General features: G+C 40.3%; 1 protein-coding gene and 1 pseudogene across 13 annotated transcripts in view; both read left to right on the plus strand.

Annotated features, from left to right (window-relative positions):
* PCLO (piccolo presynaptic cytomatrix protein) overlaps window positions 1-20780 on the plus strand; it is a 526538-nt gene that overhangs the window by 67023 nt on the left and 438735 nt on the right. The window lies entirely within an intron of this gene.
* Window positions 5808-20605, plus strand: LOC127490281 (biogenesis of lysosome-related organelles complex 1 subunit 5 pseudogene; annotated as a pseudogene).

The raw sequence follows: 20780 nt of genomic DNA on the forward strand, positions 1-20780 counted from the left end.
ATTACAGTCTTGCTACTGAAAAATGGTTTTCATGAATTCTACCTTTTGATTCATTTGATCATTTTACCTTTCACAGCTTTTTCATATTATAGAGAAGGTTTGAGTACAATGTCCACAACTTAGAAAACTTTTTCCAGGTTTGTGTTTTATTCTGTGGCATTAGTTGTCTCTGTTTTTTTCTTGAGCTTAAAACAATTAAATAGTTTAATAAGAAAGTGCTGAACAATCTATAAGTCATAGAAGTTCCATTATTATATTGTAAGCATCTGAATTCAGAAAAAAATAGAGTTTTTTTTAGATAACTATAAACAGCTTCTTTTGATTGCTTGTAAAAATATTAATTTTGATTGTTAGGTAGTTACCATTGGCTGGTGATATAATTTTTTCAGCTGTGGTTTAATTTTGTTTGGATGCCCTATTAATAGTGTTATGACTACAAGTGCAAGCAATATTAGGTGAATCTTAGATGGAATTTATGTAGTATTAATATTTTTATGAAGAAACTGGTTTAACTGGTTTATGGAATTATATAAAAGGAAAGGATGAAATATAGGTATATAGTATTAAAATGTCTGAAAAATTAATTTATTTTCTTCTTAGAGAAGATATTTTCTCTTAGAACATAAGCACGTAATACTAAAGATCAAAGAAGTTTTTTGAATTTACTTATGTGGCCACATGTTCATTCACATTTTTTTAAAGATTTTTATTTATTTATTTGAGAGGTAGAGTTACAGACAGTGAGAGGGAGAGACAGAGAGAAGGGTCTTCCTTCCCTTCCTTCTGTTGGTTCATTCCCCAGATGGCCGCAGTGGCCAGAGATGCACCAATCCGAAGCCAGGAGCCAGGTGCTTCTTCCTGGTCACCCACGGGGGTGCAGGGGCCGAAGGACCTGGGTCATCTTCTACTGCTTTCCCAGGCCATAGCAGAGAGCTGGATTTGAAGAAGGGCAGCTGGGACTCGAACCGGTGCCCATATGGTATGCGGGCACCGCAGGTGGAGGATTAACCTACTGCCCCATGGTGCCAGCCCCTCATTCACATTTCTGTGGCACACATATAAATACAATTAAATGATAATTTTTATTGTTTAATGGGTTTCTCTTATTTTCCTAAAAGCAACATTCTCAAGATATTTGCAGATAAATTGAAATGAGAAAGTGTTGTTTCATTTTAGATTTCTTGCACTTGCTACTGTGTTTCCTTAGAAAATCTGTTAGAGGGGACAGTATAGTGGCATAGCAAGTTAAGCTTCTGCCTGTGAAGCTGGTATCCCATATGGGAACTTGTTTCTGTCCTGGCTGCTCCACTCCTAATCCAGCTCTTGCTAATGGTCCCGGGAAAGCAGCAGAAGATGGTCCAAGTGCTTGGGCCTCTACACCCACCTGACAGAAACAGAAGTAGTTCTGGGCTCCAGAATTCAGCTCGGCCCAGCCTTGGCCTTTGTGGCCACTTGGGAAGTGAACCAGTGAGTAGAAAATCTCTCTCTGTGTCTCTCTGCTCCTCTCTCTGTAACTCTGCCTTTCAAACATCTAAAAAATAAATTATTTTTTTTTGAAAAAGAGAGATTCTGTTAGAACAAGAGGATTTTTTTCTTTTTTTTTTTTTTAGTAAATATAAATTTCCAAAGTACAGTTTATAGATTACAATGGCTCCCCCCCATAATTTCCCTCCCACTCACACCCCTCCCATCTCCCGCTCCCTCTCCCATTCCATTCACATCAAGATTCATTTTCAATTATCTTTATATACTGAAGATTGATTTAGTATATATTAAGTAAAGATTTCATCAGTTTGCACCCACACAGAAACACAAAGTGTAAAATTCTGTTTCAGTACTAGTTATAGCATACTTCACATTGGACAACACATTAAGGACAGATCCCACATGAGAAGTAAGTACACAGTGACTCCTATTGTTGACTTAACAATTTGACACTCTTGTTTATGGCGTCAGTAATCTCCCTAGGCTCTAGTCATGAGTTGCCAAGGCTATGGAAGCCTTTTGATTACGCTGACTTCGATCTTATTCCGACAGGGTCACAGTCAAAGTGGAAGTTCTCTCCTCCCTTCAGAGAAAGGTACCTCCTCCTTTGATGGCCCCGTTCTTTCCACTGGGATCTCACTTGCAGAGATCTTCCATTTAGGTCTTCTTCTTCTTTTTTTTTTTTTTTTCTTTTCCAGAGTGTCTTGGCTTTCCATGCCTAAAATACTCTCATGGGCTCTTCAGCCATATCCGAATGCCTTAAGGGCTGATTCTGAGGCCAGAGTGCTATTTAGGACATCTGCCATTCTATGAGTCTGCTGTGTATCCCGCTTCCCATGATGGATCATTCTCTCCCTTTTTGATTCCATCATTTAGTATTAGCAGACACTAGTCTTGTTTGTGTGATCCCTTTGACTCTTAGAACTATCAGTGTGGTCAATTGTGAACTGAAATTGATCACTTGCACTAGTGAGATGGGATTGGTACATGCCACCTTGATGGGATTGTATTGGAATCCCCTGGCACGATTCTAACTCCACCATTTGGGGCAAGTCCGATTGAGCATGTCCCAAATTGTACATTTCCTCCCTCTCTTATTCCCACTCTTATATTTAACAGGGATCATTTTTCAGTTAAAATTTAAACACCTAACAATAATTGTGTGTTAATCACAGAGTTCAACCAATCGTACTAGAACAAAACAAAGAAAAGATACTAAAATGGATAAAGTATTACATTGTACATCAGCAGTCAGTCAGGACAAGAGCTGATCAAGTCACTGTTTCTCATAGTGTCCATTTCACTTCAACAGGTTTCCCCTTTGGTGCTCTGTTAGTTGTTACCGATTAGGGAGAACATATGATATTGGTCCCTTGGGAATGGCTTAGTTCACTCAGCATGATGTTTTCCAGATTCCTCCATCTTGTTGCAAATGACCGGGTTTCATTGTTTTTGACTGCTATATAGTATTCTATAGAGTACATGTCCCATAATTTCTTTATCCAGTCTACTGTTGATGGGCATTTGGGTTGGTCCCAGGTCTTAGCTATTGTGAATTCAGCTGCAATAAACATTAGGGTGCAGACCGCTTTTTTTGTTTGCCAATTTCATTTCCTTTGGGTAAATTCCAAGGAGTGGTATGGCTGGGTTGAATGGTAGGGTTATCTTCAGGTTTCTGAGGAATCTCCAGACTGACTTCCATAGTGGCTTAACCAGTTTGCATTCCCACCAACAGTGGGTTAGCGTCCCTTTTTCCCCACATCCTCTCCAGCATCTATTGTTGGTAGATTTCTGAATGTGAGCCATTGTAACTGGGGTGAGGTGAAACCTCATTGTGGTTTTGATTTGCATTTCCCTGACTGCTAGTGATCCTGAACATTTTTTCATGTGTCTCTTGGCCCTTTGGATTTCCTCTTTTGAAAAATGTCTGTTGAGGTCCTTGGCCCATCTCTTAAGTGGGTTGTTGGTTTTGTTGTTGTGGAGTTTCTTGATTTCTTTGTAGATTCTGGTTATCAACCCTTTATCTGTTGTGTAGTTTGCAAGTATTTTTTCCCATTCTGTCGGTTGCCTCTTCACTCTCCTGACTGTTTCTTTTGCAGTACAGAAGCTTCTCAATTTGATGCAATCTCAGTAGTTAATTTTAGCTTTGACTGCCTGCGCCTCCAGGGTCTTTTCCAGGAAGTCTTTGCCTATACCTATATCTTGCAGAGTTTCTCCAATGCTCTCTAATAATTTGGTGTTGTTAGGTTGTAGATTTAAGTCTTTAATCTATGTTGAGTGAATTTTTGTGTAAGGTGAAAGGTAGGGGTCTTGCTTCATGATTCTGCACGTGAAAATCCAATTTTCCCAGCACCAGTACCATTTATTGAATAGACTGTCCTTACTCCAGGGATTGGTTTTAGATCCTTGATCAAATATAAGTTGGCTGTAGATGTTTGGATTGATTTCTGGTGTTTCTATTCTAGAACAAGAGGCTTTAAAAAGTAATCTTGTGACGAAGGTCATGTCCTTTGGTGAGTTCTTGGGCATCATCTGCTGCCTTCTCGTGGGTATTAGCAGGAAGGTGCATCAAAAGCAGAGAGACTAGACTGGAACCCACACTCTGTTATGGGATGTGTGTATCACAATTGACTGCTTAATCCACTGCCACAATGCCTTCCCCAGAAAGATATATTATAGTAGACATATTCAATTTATGAATGTCTTATGATTATATTTATAAAGGATTAAGCATTATGAAGAAAATTCAACATATATTTTTAGTATGCAAATTAATAAATGTCTAAAGTTTGTGGAAATATTTTTTCATCTGCAAAAATACGACTCATCACTTAGATGAGTTATATAAGCCATTATGCAATCAATGCACAATCAGAAATAAATTATTGTTCATTCTGAGTGATTAGATAAATCATAATGTGCCATTTTGAGGTTCAGTTTACAAGGAGCACACTTCTTCAACTTTAACAGAGGCTTTCTCCCCAGTTTTCAAGGCCCTAACTGCCGTTTGAATAGTTTCATGCCTACTTGTTTGCTTGATTAAATCACATTGTTCTTTTTGACTCTGAGTCACAAAAAGAAGTACTGACATGATTTTCTTAGAAAAAAAAGTGGTAGGATTGCATCTAAGCTTTTATCCCTGGAGTACTTAGATGTCTACTATGAAACGGTAGACTTCATAATCTCTGTGAGGAGGATGATCTTGAAATAAACAAATTTAGAATTTTTTGCAGTGTGAGGTAGGATTGCCTCGTGATTGGCAAAGTTAATTTTGGAATATTTATTCTTAGAAGCAACAGATTTCAGTCATTGCGGCATTGAAATGTCACAGTTTCTTGTGCCAAAAGTAAAGCACACTATTTAAATTATTCTTCATGTCCACATGTGTTAACTAACATCCATCCATTAACTGTTTGTCAGTTACTAACCACTGTGTTGATTATAATTGTTTTCAGTTTAAATAGAATGCTAAAAGACATTTAAATCGGATATTTAGTTTCACATTACCTAACACATATGGAGAATTTGTCATTTTACATTGATAAGCTAACATCACTAGAATTTCTTAATGCGGAGAGTAATCATCAACTACGCAAAGGTTATGTTGAGGAAAGATTTGTCAGTGGATGTAACAACATACCATACTCAAAAATAAGATTGTCTTTTTAATTTAAGAAACAAAGTTAACATTTTAGTGAAATATTGAAAGTGCAAAGTTTTATAAGCAGCAATTTAATGTATCTATCAATAAGAGATTTATGCAAGGGGCAAATGTGGTACAGTGGGTTACATTGCATGTAAGAGGGCCAGTTTGAATTCCTATTATTCTGCTTCAAATCCAGCTCCCTGCTAATGCACCTGGAAAGGCAGTGATGAGTGCCAGAGCACTTCAGTCCCTGCCACTTACATGGGAGATCTTGATGGGGTTCCTAGTCCTTGGCTTTGGCCTGGACCAGCCTTGGCTGTTGCAGGCATTTGGGAAATGAATCAATGGATGGAAGATCCTCTCTGTCTCTCTCTCTGTCTCTGTCTCTGTCTCTCTCTCTCTCTGTGTTTATTGCTCTGCCTTTGAAATAAATAAATTTTTAAAATTTGTTCAATATATATTGATTATGTGTTTCTAAAAATTGCTTTAGGAGACACAATTCAAATTGTCAGTATGCTATAAAGTGAGCATTTCCATTTCAATTTTTTAAAAAGATTTATTTATTTATTTAAAAGAGTTACACAGAGATAGAAGGAAAGGCAGAGAGAGAGAAAGAGAGAGAGAGAAGAAGGAGGAGGGAGGGAGGGAGGGAGGGAGGGAGGGGGAGAGGGAGAGGGAGGGAGAGAAAGAGGTCTTCCATCTGCTGGTTCATTCCCCAGTTGGCTGCAACATCCGGAGCTGTGTGGATCCGAAGCCAGGAGCCAGGAGCTTCTTCGGGTCTCCCACATGGGTGCAAGGGCCCAAAGACTTGAGCCATCTTCTACTGCTTTCCCAGGCCACAGCAGAGAGCTGGATCAGAAGTGGGGCAGCCAGGGACTCAAAACGGTGCCCATATGGGATGCTGGCACTGCAGGCAGCAGCTTTACCTGCTATACCACAGCGCCAGCCCCTCCATTTCAATTTGACAGCTGAAATAGTTGAATGTAAGAGGTGTATTTATTTCATTTCATAAAGTGGCAGAGGCACAATTCAAACTCAGCTTCCAGATTCTGGAGTCTCTTTGTGTTTCTTTTAACCTTGTTTTTATATATCTGGAGGTGAGGGAAAGTTATATAGAAGGTAGGAAAAGCTATTTTCAAATAAGAAGCATCACTTGATTTTGAGTCATAAATGTAATCTGCATTAAGTAGGTGGATGGATGAGGTTTGAAAAATTATTAAATTTTTGCACAAATTATAACTTTTTTTCAATTATGTAGGTAACTATTGCTATGGTTTGATGGGATGTAGCTCTCAAACTCATGCATATTATTACAGTTTAAACCCCAGAGTCTTGTGTTGGCAGTGCTGAGAGGGTAGGAACTTAATCCAGGTATGGTGTTTTGGAAGTGTTCCTAGTGGGCAGTCCTTAAGTTCACTGTGGGTATGCCCTCAAAAGGTAGCCCTACAAAAGAGTTGGTTATAACAGGCAAGTTAGGCCCTGCTGCTCTCCTTTGCTTGTTCACCACGTGATCATACTTCTATATACCTTCTACTGTAACTATCTTCCCATCTCACCAGACATTGAACAGTGAGGCTCCTCCTGAGCTTGTACTGGGAACCTCCAAAGCTGTGAGCCAAAAGAGACTTCTTTCATTCATAAGGAGCTTGTCTTAGGTTTTGGACTGGAGTAATGAATAGCTGACCAGTACAGATATTTTGCCACTGATTTCCTGCATGTTGAGGTTGCAAGATAAATTCCAGCAGCCAGTAAGTTAGATCCTAAGGGGTATTTTAGAGAATATGACCATCATACCAATAACTTGATTACTCAAAAGCAGGTGATATTTTCTAAATGGGTTCATGTATTGTCTTTTTAAATTAAATTATTTTTACTTATCATTGCCATAGTTAGTTAATCCATGCTGAAATTGGTTGAGACTTGAATTCACTATTGTGTTCAAATTTCAGAATTTAAATAGTAAGAATGAAGATTGTGCTGGTTTTGCAGACTAATATTCCAAGATTAAAAAAAAAACCACTTAGTCTGTATTCTAGCATAATTTAATTCCTTTCATTCCTGTGTACATTCCATGTATGGATTTTATTTTTTTAAAAATATTATTTATTTGAAAGGCAGAGTGACAAAGTGGGAGATGCAGAGAAAAAGAGAGAGAGAGGTTTCTTTTATCACCTTCCTCACTCCTCAAATAGCTTTAACAGCTGGGTCTGGGTCAGGCCAAAGGCCAAAGCCAGGAACTCCATCCAGGTCTTCACTTGAGTGGAGGAGACCAAATAATTGGGCCGTCTTCCATGCCTTCCCAGGCACATTAGCAGGAAGCTGGATAAGAAGTGGAGAAGGCAGCCCCTCATTTGTAGATTTTAGGTAGAATATCATACAGAAGTCAAGATGACCCTAATAAGCATTTGCATATTGATAGGTAAAATCATCTTTTCTTTCTTGGATGTAAAACAAATTAGAACCTAACTTTAGTGTAATGATGAACTTCAAATCCTGACTGCTCTGCTTTCAATCCAGCCCACTGCTCATGCTCTTGGGAAAGCAGTGGAAAGATGGTCCAAAGTATTGAACCCCTGCCACCCATATGGGAGACCTAGATGAAGCTTCTGGTCCCTGGCTTCAGCCTGGCCCAGATCCAGCTCTTGTAGGCAGGCATACAGTATAAAATTGATCAGGTTTATGAGCTGGAAGACCTCGCCTTCACCACACCCTTGTGTGACCTCATGCCCTACCTGACCACACCTGTGTGCCCACCTGCCAATCAGGTTAATTAACCACTCTCCTTTGGAAAAGTCTAAGAGGCCTGGGACACGGTGGGCCCAGCCCTTTTTGGCCCTTTTTTTGCCTTTTGCCTCTTTTGCCACTGCAGACCCTTGCTACCCTGCACCTCAGGGGTGCGTGGCCTTCGGGCCACCTGCCCCATGCTTCCTGGCCTGCATGCTCCTCCACATGGCTGGCTCCTGATGCTTGGTATGAATCCAGATTTCTCTCTCTTAGATAGAGCCCTCATTCCCCTATGCATTTCTCTCGATGAATAAAAAGCTTAAATCTTATCATGCTGCCTCATTCATTTGTGCCAGTGTTCAGAATTCTCTGAATTTAGGAAATAACCCACAGACTTATTAATATTCCAAATTTATTAATAAGCATCCAGAAATATAAATGGCACCTCATACTCTGATATCACAGCAGTTGCAGCTATTTGGGGGAGTGAACTAGTAGATGTAAGACCTCTTTCTATCTCTGTCTCTCTCTCTGTCTCTCCTTCTCTGTCTGCCATTCTGCCTTTCAAATAAATAAATAATCACTTTTAAAAAGATAAGCTTATTTTAATGAGAAAATAATTGAAATGCATGCATATGAAAGGTCTTCCAAAAGATCATGAAAATTGTGTATCAAAAATTGTGCATGGATTTCAAATTTTTTTGCACCAAAGAAACTTATCTTTTAATTCTGTTTCCACAAATGCTTTGATGTCCCCTTGTATGTTTTATCTGGCAAAATTTTTAACATAAAATTCACTCTTAATTTTGGAGTACATTCTTATACATTAAATTAGGACTCCCAACATATGGAACTCATGCATGTATCCTTGGAAATGAGAGGTTAAATTTATAACCCTATAGTAAGCAAAAATATTGCTGAGTATCTTGTGTAGTAATAAAACAGATCCTGAGATTAATGCAAGGTATCAGACAGAAGGTATCCGCATCCTCTTTGGGGCATAACATCTGGGTAGGGCACAGAGGCTAATTTATTTTTCTTCTGAATCGACATAGTGCTACCTGTGCTCCACCAGTTATTGGTTACATTTTTCAAGATGAGCTCATTCACACTTCCTGGAGAAACTTCTGTCTAATTATGTAACATGTGCCCTGGGAAGCATGATTCTTGTGTTGACTCTGTGGGCTAATTTAATCTCGGATGTACCCTCCTGCCTCATACTTTTCCTCTATCTTGCTATTCTGCTGAGGCCTAGCCCAGAAATATCATTCAGCATAGAAGTAGAAGAATGATGATTATTCTGAGTATAAACACATGGGGTTTTTGGTCCAACTGGGACATTTCTTATTACTGATTTTAGAAAAGGGGCAGAAGCATTTAATGAAAGTTTTGAGCTTTAGTGTACAGGGACATTGCTGATTCCCTCAGGCACTAACATTCCTTTAGACATTGACAATTACATTAAAAAAGTAAAAAAAAAAAAAGAAAAAAAAGTCTTCCTCTTACTTTTCTCCCTTTCCTGGCCTCATAACCAAGCAAAAAGCAAGATAGTTCACAGAAACTGCTTAGTATCTGTGTTAGTAAATGATAATAGAATGCTAAATAATGAAGCTATTGTATGCATGTGTTTCTTATAGAGAAAAGGAGCAGAAATAGATTTTCATTAAATTTCTGCATTAACATCTAAATATAGTCTGAGCATGGCTTCCCTGTCTATAACTATACTTGACTGATACTATTCTCAATTTTACTTTGGTGACATTCTTTTTTTGACAGGCAGAGTTAGACAGTGAGAGAAAGACAGAAAGAAAGGTCTTCCTTCTGTTGGTTCACTCCTCAAATGGCCGTGAGGGCCGGCGCTGTGCCAATCCGAAGCCAGGAGCCAGGTGATTCCTCCTGGTCTCCTATGTGGGTGTAGGCGCCCAGGTACTTGGGCCATCCTCCACTGCCTTCCCCAGGCCTCAGCAGAGAGCTGGACTGTAAGAGGAGCAGCCAGGAATAGAACTGGCACCCATATGGGATGGCAGTGTCGCAAGCGGAGGCTTAGCCAAGTGAGCCACAGCGCTGGCCCTGGTGACATTCTTATGCTGCACTTACAATAGCTTCTCTATTACCAGAGTATATGAGCTCTGTAGGGATGTGAACCTTGGCATTCTTTTCTGTTTTAAACCCTGTGCCAAACAGAAAAGGCTTCCAAAAAAAAAAAAAAAAAAGGCTCTTAACTCATGCTGTTGACTTTATCTGAAATGAAACATGTTTCTCCAGGGCCCTGCAAAAACTGCCTGGAGCCTTGTTAAGTCCCAACTGTGATGTCCTTGGTACTGTGATGTTAATATAGGTGAACACAACCTCACTGTCCTCAGTCCTCACCTTCCAGGCTCTGTGGCCCCAAAGTTTAGGGACCTGCTTTGGATGCCAAGTGTTGTAAACACTGTTGAGTGTTCTTCACCCTGCTTGCCATGGGAACTATAAGTGCATGATGTATATGATATTCAAGAAGGACAAATGGCAACTTTTGAGGGGTTGATTTAAGAAGGAAAAAAGATGGGGGTTTCTTCTCTTTTTTTGGACACAGACCTTTTTAATAATCATAGTAGTTTTTAGCTGCAAATCCGAAGGACAATGGACGGCTCAGAAGGGTCTAATCACTGGTTTTTAAAAATATACGGCATGGGGCAGGTGTTGGCTCAGTGGTTAAGTTCTTGCTTTGATGAGTGCCTGGGTTCAAGTACCAGTTCTGCTTTCATTCTAGCCTTCTGTTAATGTGCACCCTGGGAGGCAGTGGGGATGGCTCAGATAGATGCACCTGGGACATTGGATTGAATTCTCAGCTACCAGATTTGGCCTGGTTCAGCCCTGGCTGTTATGGGCATTTGGGGAGTGCATCGGTAAATGGGAGATTTTTCTTTCTTTCTCTGCTTTTTGAATAATTAAAAATATTCTTCCAGCTCATTCCTATTCTTTCAATACTAGAGTTACATCAATTGTCCATTGTTAATGAAACCTCAACACAGTTACTATTGAGTAATCTTAATCATGAACCATAATATTGATATAGAAGGAACTTAGATTCACAGACCAAAACTTTTCTTTTACCATGTGTTATTTACCCATTTACCCCTAACTCTTCCAAAGTGGAAAAATATGGGGAGGAGCATGTTGTAAATGAAGGAGGCCCTACTTCTTTCAAGATTATCTTAGTTCAGCTGGAACTGTGATGTCCATTTAATGATCTGCCTGTGTTTCTTTAATTAGCTGAACTGATCCCAAATGGTCCTATAACTTTCCAAACTAAAAAGATCATGGATTTATGCTTCTGGGATGCTGTTGGAGTTCTTAATCTTAGAGGCACCTTTTTTTTTTTTTTTTAGTTGTTACAATAAAGCTTCTGCATAATTATTCTGTGGTCATGCATCACTTATCAGTGGGGGTTACATTATAAGAAATGTGTCATTAGGTAATTTCCTTCTCTTGCCAACCTCTGAGAATGTAGGTACAACACCACTAAGTGATGTCATCTTTTGGGACCTCCATCGTTTATGTGGCCTCTCATTGACTAACATGTTCCTTAGTAACTCCCCTGAAGCGAGAATGATGTTTTTGACCTCCATCAGGGGTACCTTGAGAGACACTTCTCTTAGCTTCCTTCACTGAATACACTTAAATTATCTGAATAGCAGTTCATTTCCCTGACAAAAGTGTGGAAATATGAGGCAATATAGAAACCTCCTTTTTAAATTTTTATGTTACACTTTTCATATTACGATTTTATCATCAAATAATATTAATCTAAGTGTCATTTATTAGAGATTTTCACCTAGGAGTAATATATAATAAAATACTTAATAGCTAATACTTGCAGAAGGGTCTTTCTCATGCTTTGTAGACTTTGCATGGCAAAGGTGTTCAGTTATTCCTATTATGCTGGGCCAGTTTTTAACAGTAGATCTGACAGTGTGTATTCTGGGTCAGTCTGTAAAATACAGCAGTGAAAAGTTAGAGGAGTAAGTGCTTCAACTTATTAAAAATATGTATTCTTTCTGTTCTAAAAGAGATCAGGCTTTTCCCTTTAGGTTTACTTACCTTGCCAACTTACTTTATCATATGGAGTTCAGTGAAGATATAATGCACATGAGAAAATACAACGTGCTGAGTTTTGTTGACAGTCTTGCCTTTTTTCCATAAAGGAGATTCACAGTCATAATTGTCTCACCTCACTCTTACATGCTGTGTCAGAAGCTGATCTCCACATTCTCATATGTGTGAAATCTTTTAATTTTTTATACAACCATGTGAAACATAGTATCATTGTGTTTATTTTAAATTGAGGAAATTGAGTTAGGGGGATGTTATGTAAATCATACAGGGTCCAAGTCTAGCTATTCTGCTATAACTTGCATAGCAACTAAATTTCTGCAGTGCAGAATGTGGAAGAATTATGGACCTAGGGTTTAAAAATTATAAGTCCAGGTCTCTTTAGCAAGGTCTTATGGCTTATCTCTCTCTGCATTATATTTAATCATTAGCAGAAATAGAGATAACAGGCAAATATTTCAGACAGGGTAGTGTGAAGAACATGTTAGTTATAAAAAAAAAAGAAAGCACTCTAAAACTAATGAAGTGTGAGTTACAGTCTTTCACATAATGACAACGTGTAAAGTCTCAGAGGATAGTGTTAGGAAGTTTAATTTGAGGTGTGTTCAGTATCATTAAATTTGTTTGAGAAAACAAAACTCTGATGTAAAGCCCCTTATTTAGGGAAAGGGCACACTTTGTTTATGGAGAATGAAATTTTATTTGTGGCTTTTGTAACTAGGATCTCATATACATTCATAAAGTACTCATATAGCAACAGAAAAATCTATATTCTTTTCAAGTAGCCAGGGAACATATTTAAAGGCATACCATATTATGGCTCATCAAACATTAACCAGTGATTAAGTCATACTGTATGTTCTTTAACCTCATGAAAACAAACTAGAAACCAGTAACAACAAAAACAAAAATATTTTCAAACTTGGAAACTAAACTACACACATGTAAAATAATCTCTGGGTCAAAGTGGAAGCCCCTAGAGAAGCCATATAAAACACTGAATTATATATTTAAAACTAAGTGAATTTGAAAGTAAAACATATCAAAACTTGTAGGAGATACCCAAAATAATGTTGAGAAGAAAATTTGCAGCACACAATACATGTATAATAAAAGAAGAAATTAGTGGCGGAGGGGAAGAGACCCCTGTGGGTTGTGAGGTCCCCACGGGCGGCGGCGGCAAGAAGCGGGACTCGTTGGGGACCGCGGGCTCAGCGCATCTCATTATCAAGGATCTCGGAGAAATTCATTCGAGACTTTTGGATCACAGACCGGTTATTCAAGGAGAAACCCGTTATTTTGTAAAAGAATTTGAAGAAAAACGCGGTCTTCGAGAAATGCGAGTTCTTGAAAATCTGAAGAATATGATCCACAAAACAAATGAACACACTCTCCCCAAATGTAGAGAAACTATGCAGGACAACTTACAGCAAGTCCTCCAGAGATTGCAAGCGGCTAATGACTCAGTCTGTAGACTCCAACAGAGAGAACAGGAACGAAAAAAGATGTATAATGACTACTTGGTGTCTAACGAGAAGCGGCGCAGCCTCCAGTGGGAAGAGTTTATGAAGGAACAGCCCCAGAAGTGGGCAGCAGTGGACGAAGAGCACAGAAAGGCGGTGGCCAGGCTGCGGGGGTAGTATGCCGAGATGCAGAAGGACTTCGCCAAGTTTGCAACCTTCTAAGGAGCTGAGCCGCAGCAGTGCAGAAGACGAGGAAACATTGACTCCCAGACACTCCCACCCAGCCGCCTCAACTCTGCTTCCAGCCTAGCAACGTACTGGAGAACACACTTTTCCATCAGAAGAAGGGAGCTTCTGGGGTCCTGATGGGGTGTTTCAGAGTGCTACATCTTCTTGGTTTTAAGTGCCTAGATCCGACTATTGGAAAGGGAAGGAGTAGGAGGAAAAAAATGGGATAATTTTACTTTTTTGTTAATCAGAATTGACCCTTTTTCCCATTGATTGTCTCAGAGAACTGTAGGTATAGATTAGGAAGATATTTTAGTTCATTCATATACAGAATTAATTGCGGTTTATTATTGTGGTTTAGAAGACAAGTATAAGAGCTACCTGTTGTAGCCCACTGGCTATTAGAAGAATGCATTAAGTGTTGTTCCATGAGGAATTTAGGCAAAAGTCAGCTGGCCTTGGAGCACAGATCACGTTTAAGAGAAGTGGAGATCCCAACATTGTCTTCACGGTGGCCGAGTTGGCTGTGCACTGCCAGCTGGGAGAGGCTGCGAGTTTGCAGTGCAGCCGAACGCCATGTTTTGTTGGATAACAAAGCACACGTGTTAAGTCTTGGAGCCTTCCAGCACTTAATATTTTCAGCTTTTAAAACATGCTTAGGAGGAAAAGCTTACCAAAAATGTATCTTGACCTTTTTTTAGCCTTTCCAAGAACCATAATCTTGCCCATGGTATTTACCTCATTTTTGTGTCTGTCTGCTGTGGGTGAGCTTTATTTTTAAGATACTGATGTCTGTACCTGTTTCAGCTGTTGAGTGAGTATTCTGCGAAACTTGCCAAGGAACCCTTCTGGAAGGATTTGGGCTCTTTATGAACCATAAGTGTTTGCTCACATGGTAAATGATCCACATGACATGTAAATCCTCTTTAGTGTTAACGTCTGTCCTTACAAGCAAGTGTATTATGGTGAAACCTGTACCAATTCTGTCATCACTGTGATGGTTGGAAATTTGCATTTAACAATCTAATTGAGAAAGTAAGTTAGGTTTTTTTTTATTTGCCATAAGCCATGCAAAAGTTCAAGGCAATAATGTCAGATTTATGGCAAATGTGGGTAAGCAAGCCTTTTGAATACTTTTTATTGTTCTTCAGTAGAGAAAGGCAGAAGGAAGAAACATCCAAGTCTGTCGTGGTGTCTCAGCGTTGCAACTGTGGAGCACTGACAGTGCTTGCTGTGTAAATTTATGGCTTACTGTCAAAGCTCCGTTCTTGGCTGCATGGTGAAAATGTAATTAAAGTTAATAGAGGAGATGAAAAAAAAATAAAAGAAGAAATTAGGTTCAGATCAATAATTTATGCTCCTACCCCAAGAAAATAAAAGAATACAGGCCAGTGTTGTGGTATATTGGGTAAAGCCGCTGCCCACCATGCCAGCATTCCATATGGGTGCTGGTTTGTGTCTGGGCTGCTTCACTTCAGAATCAGCTTTCTGCTGGTGGCCTGGGGAAAGCAGGGTAAGTTGGCACAGGTGCCTGCTACCCTGCTACCCTGCTACCTAAGTGGGAGACTTGGAAGAAACTCCTAACTTTTTCCTAGCCCAGCCCTGGCCATGTGGCCGTTAGGGGAGTGAACCAGCACATGGGAAATCGATCTCTCTCTTTGTCTCTCTCTCTTTCTCTCTCACTCTAACTCTGCCTTTCAAATGAAGAAATAAATCTTAAAAAAAAAAAAGAGGCCGGCGCCGTGGCTCACTAGGCTAATCCTCCGCCTAGCGGCGCCGGCACACCGGGTTCTAGTCCCGGTTGGGGCGCCGGATTCTGTCCCGGTTGTCCCTCTTCCAGGCCAGCTCTCTGCTGTGGCCAGGGAGTGCAGTGGAGGATGGCCCAGGTGCTTGGGCCCTGCACCCCATGGGAGACCAGGAAAAGCACCTGGCTCCTGGCTCCTGCCATCGGATCAGCGCGGTGCGCTGGCCACAGCGCGCCGGCCGCGGTGGCCATTGGAGGGTGAACCAACGGCAAAGGAAGACCTTTCTCTCTGTCTCTCTCTCTCACTGTCCACTCTGCCTGTCAAAAAAAAAAAAAAAAAAAAAAGAAAGAAGAAAACGGGCTGGTGCTTTGGCATAGTGGGCAAGGCCACTGCCTGCAGCACCAGCATCACATATGGGCACTGGTTTGTGTCCTGGCTGGATTATTTCCAATCCAACTCTATTATGGCCTGGGAAAGCAGTGTAGGATGGCCCAGGTACTTGGGCCCCTGCACTTCCATGGGAGATCCAGAAGAAGCGACAGGCTCCTGGTGTTGGATAGGCATAGCTCCAGCCATTGTGGCCATTTGGGGGAGTGAAACACCAAATGGAAGACCTCTTTCTTTCTCTCTGCCTCTGCCTCTCTGTAACTCTGCCTTTCAAATAAATAAATCTTAAAAGAATCAAAATAAACCTAAAACAAGTTGAAGGAAATATATAGTAAAGACTAGGAATCAATGACATTGAAGACAGGATTAAGTAATTAGAAAGAATTATTGAAGCAAAGAGATGATTCTTCAACACAATCAACAATTTTGACAAATGTCTAGTTAAAATGACCTAAAAAACAAGATGTAAATTGTTAATTTCATCAATGAAATAGGGCATATCATCACAGACCTCACACATAAAAAACATGTAGAGCAAGTGTTACATTTACGTGGCAACACAGAATAGAACAATTCTTCAAAAAACAAATTACCATAGTGTACAGTATGAAGTAGATAATTTGAGCAGCTTCAAAACTATTATGGGAATTTAATTTGTAATTTAAGAACTTCCAAAAGAGAAATCCTCAGGCCCAGATGATTTCACTGAGGAATTCTATCAACACTTGAAGACTTCACATGAATTTTATACATATATATATATAGGATTTCTCAGAAAATAGAAGGATTTCTGGGTTCATTTTGTGAAGTTAGCATTACTGATCCTAAAACAAAACAAAGACAGTACAAAAAAAGAAAATTGCCGGCGCTGCGGCTCACTAGGCTAATCCTCTGCCTTGCGGCGCTGGCACACCGGGTTCTAGGCCTGGTTGGGGCACCGGATTCTGTCCCGGTTGCCCCTCTTCCAGGCCAGCTCTCTGCTGTGGCCCGGGAGTGTAGTGGAGGATGGCCCAAGTGCTTGGGCCCTGCACCCCATGGGAGACCAGGAGAAGCACCTGGCTCCTGCCTTTGGATCAGCGTGGTGCGCCAGCCGCGGCGGCCATTGGAGGGCGAACCAACGGCAAAGGAAGACCTTTCTCTCTCTCTCTCTCTCTCTCTCTCACAGTCCACTCTGCCTGTCAAAAAAAAAAAAAAAAAAAAAAAAAAAAAAAAAAAAAGAAGAAAAATTACAGACCAGTTTCTCTCATCAATAAGGATTTTAGATTTTCCTTAAAAATACTACCAAGTAGAATCCAGTATCATATAAAAATAACTGTACCCTCTGGAAAGTAGTATGATGAGTTCTTTAAAAAAATAAACATATAACTGCATTTAATCCAACAGTGTAGTACTCTTGGACACCTGCCCCAGAAATATGAAGACATGTTCATAGAAGCATTTGGAACTAAATAATTACAGCAGCTTTTTCAATCATAGCCCCAAACTGAAACAACCTGGATATCCTACAGAAGGTAAATTATCAAACGAACTGTGGTCTGTCTATCCTCTGGAATACTCAGGGAACAGCTACCACCCATAATATGGACACACACATCAATCTGAATGAGTTTCCAGAGAACTGTGCTGTGTGGGAAAAAAAAGCCAGTCCCAAAATGTTGCATGCATAGTGTATAATACATTTATAGAACATTTTTGAAATGAAAAATTTTAGAGAAGGAAAACAGGTTAGTGGGAGCAAGAGGAAATATGATGATGAAAATGTTCTATGCTGTGATTGGATTAGCATCCATACCCTGGTTGTGGTGCAGAACCATGGTTTTGTAAGATAACTGCCCTTGAGAGGAATTGGGTCAAGGCTCTGTGTGTGATTTCTCCTTGTATTCTTTCTTTCTGGATTTATTTATTTATTTTTTTATTTGACAGGCAGAGTTAGACAGTGAGAGAGAGAGAGACAGAGAGAAAGGTCTTCCTTCTGTTGGTTCACCCCCCAAATGGCTGCTACAGCCGGCGCGCTGCGCTGATCCGAAGCCAGGAGCCTGGCGCTTCCTCCTGGTCTCCCATGAAGGTGCAGGGCCCAAGCACCTGGGCTATCCTCCACTGCCTTCCCGGGCCACAGCAGAGAGCAGGACTGGATGAGGAGCAACCAGGACTAGAACCCGGTGCCCATATGGTATGCCTGCGTTGCAGGCGGAGGATTAACCAAGTGAGCCATGGCGCTGGCCCCTAGATAAATCTCTCAGCACTTAAGGCATTCGGATCTGGCTAAAGAGCCTATGAGAGTATTTAGGCATGGAAAGCCAAGGCAGTCTGGCAAAACAAACAAACAAACACCACAAAAAACAAAAAACAAACATACAAAAAAACTAAATGAAAGATCTCCACGAGTGAGATCCCAGTGGAAAGAATGAGTGTCTAAGTACAGAGAAAGCTGTTTGAGATGGAAAAAGAAGCTTCAAGAATGGCTGAATAGGGCCTGGGTCTGTGGCGGAGCGGGTTAAGCTGCTGCCTGCAGGGCAGCATCCCATATGGGTACCAGATCGAATCTTGTCTGCTCTATTTCCAATCCAGCTCCCTGCTAATGTGCCTTTGAAAGCAGCAGAAGATGGTTCAAGTGTTTGGGCCCCTGTACCCATGTGGGAAGTTCCTGGCTTCTGGCTTTTGTCTGGCCCATCCTGGCCACTACAGCCATTTGGGGAGTGAGCCAGCAGATGGAAAACTTATCTCTCTCTGACTCTGCCTCTCCCTATCAGTAACTCTACCTTTCAAATTAATTAATTAATTAATTAAAAAAAAGAATGGCAGAACAGAATTCAGGCTGTTCAGAAGGCTTAAACGATCCTAAGTCTGTCCACACTTAATATATAGTCCAAAATAAGATAACACAATTTTAATTAAAACATAAAACCTTCGTATATGAAAAATCTTCAAAATGTTCATAGAAAATGTGTCTTATTAAAATCTATGCGTCACTTTCAATTTTGGGGGGACCCAAATCCTGCTTTGTTTTTAAATTCCATTTTGCCATGAACTTTTAAATTGCCCTCAATAATATAATATACTGAAATGGGTATTTCATCTTTCCAGATTGTGGTTATAACATTTTAGAAATGCTATTCATAGCTGAACTTGTTTTCTCTCACATGCATGGTCTTCTGAGTGTAATGTAATTCTGTTGAAGGGGCTTATCATTCATAATACAGATTTTGCATTTTATCCTGAAGGAATTGGAGTGATATTGCAAGATTTATCTCAGGATTTTTATGATCACTTTGATTTTTAAAGATTATTTTTTCAGTATTGTGGAGGATCACTGAGAGGACATTGAGATGAGGTAAGGAGAGGCTTCATGAGGAAGGCAACATCATGCTTTCTCTGGGCTGAGCAAGGACATTTCCACACAGGCAATGACATTGAAAGTGAAAATAAGAGAAAAGGCCTCATAGTTATTCAAGAGCCAGGAGCAGTGGAACATACTTCCCCAGTGAAAGGCTGTGGGTAGGAGAAAGGGAGGAGCTACTGTGAGGTCAGTATTCAGTGTGGAGAGAAGATGAATCAGGGAGGGAATGGCTCATCAAGTACTTTAGCAATAAACTGGTGGTGGTAATCTACCCATATTTGAGTATACCAGTCTGCTGACATAGATCTAGAAGCATCAAGGATTGAAACAAAGAAGTAGATAATGAGGTAGGTTTAGTAGTTAAGAGGATCACTTTTAAATGCACTGGGGCTTCGAGGACCTTAAGAAGAACTTGTCTGAGCAGTTTGCTCTCTTTTTGCATGCCCCTTCCCTGGGTTTTATCTGAACACAGTGTTGCCACTGTTCCCCATGGCTGCAGGGGTCTCATTCTCTTGTCTGCTGTTGGAAGTCCCTTTTCCACCTTTTTGTTTTCTTTTTTTTTTTTTTAATATTTTTTAAAAAAGATTTTATTTATTTTATTTGAGAGTTAGAGTTACAGACAGTGAGAGGGAGAGACAGAGAGAAAGGTCTTCTATCCGCTGGTTCACTCCCCAAATGGCCACAACAGCTGGAGCTGCACCGATCCGAAGCCAGGAGCCAGATGCTTCTTCCTGGTCTCCCATGGGGGTGCAGGGGTCCAAGCACTTGGGCTATCTTCTGCTTTCCCAGGCCTTAGCAGAGAGCTGGATTGGAAGAGGAGCATTCGGGACTAGAACCGGTGCCCATATGGGATACTGGCACCACAGGTGGAGGGTTAACCTACTGCGCCATGGCGCTGGCCCCCACCTCTTTGTTTTCACCAGCTTTCCATCACCCCAAATTCCTGCTTTTGTTTCTTCACCAGAAAAAGTGCAAGTTGGCATTTCACCACCTGTATCTTTTCACACTTAACAATTAGAGAATGAAGAAAGTAATTCTGGGGAGGGCTTGCTTCAAGGAAGAAAAATTTAGATTGTACTTTATGTACATTTAAAGGGGCTTGTTTAATAGGATTACCTTATTTGATTTACTTAGTTTAATTTTTCTCAATGTAACAGAACTTCATATCTAAAGTAGAATACTTAAAAAAATACAAGATTATAAAATATAATCATTAAATTCTGTAGATAATTTATGCTTTTTATTTATAAATTTTACATAAATGTAATTTTGCTAGTCTACTGAAATTTTTTTGAAGCTGTATTGTCTTTTACAGTAGTCAGTTGGCATGTTTCTACTTGCTATTGGGAATAAAAAGACTACCCCCATACTTTGCTTCATATAGAGAGAAATTGTGTTTAGGTAGCAGTTCTCAGATTTAGTGTGTCTTTTTTTGTTAAAGATTTATTTATTTGAAAGTCAGAGTAACACACAGAGAGAAGGAGAGACAGTGACACAGAGAGAGAGAGAGAGAGAGAGAGAGGTTTTCCATGCTCTGGTTCACTCCCCAATGGGCCACAAAGGCCAGAGCTGAGCCAATCTGAAACCAGGAGCCAGGAGGTTCCTCTGGGTCTCCCACGTGGGTGCAGAGGCTTAGGAACCTGGGCCATCTTCTACTGCTTTCCCAGGCC

Source organism: Oryctolagus cuniculus, chromosome 3 (assembly GCF_964237555.1).
Source record: "Oryctolagus cuniculus chromosome 3, mOryCun1.1, whole genome shotgun sequence".
NCBI lineage: Eukaryota > Metazoa > Chordata > Mammalia > Lagomorpha > Leporidae > Oryctolagus > Oryctolagus cuniculus.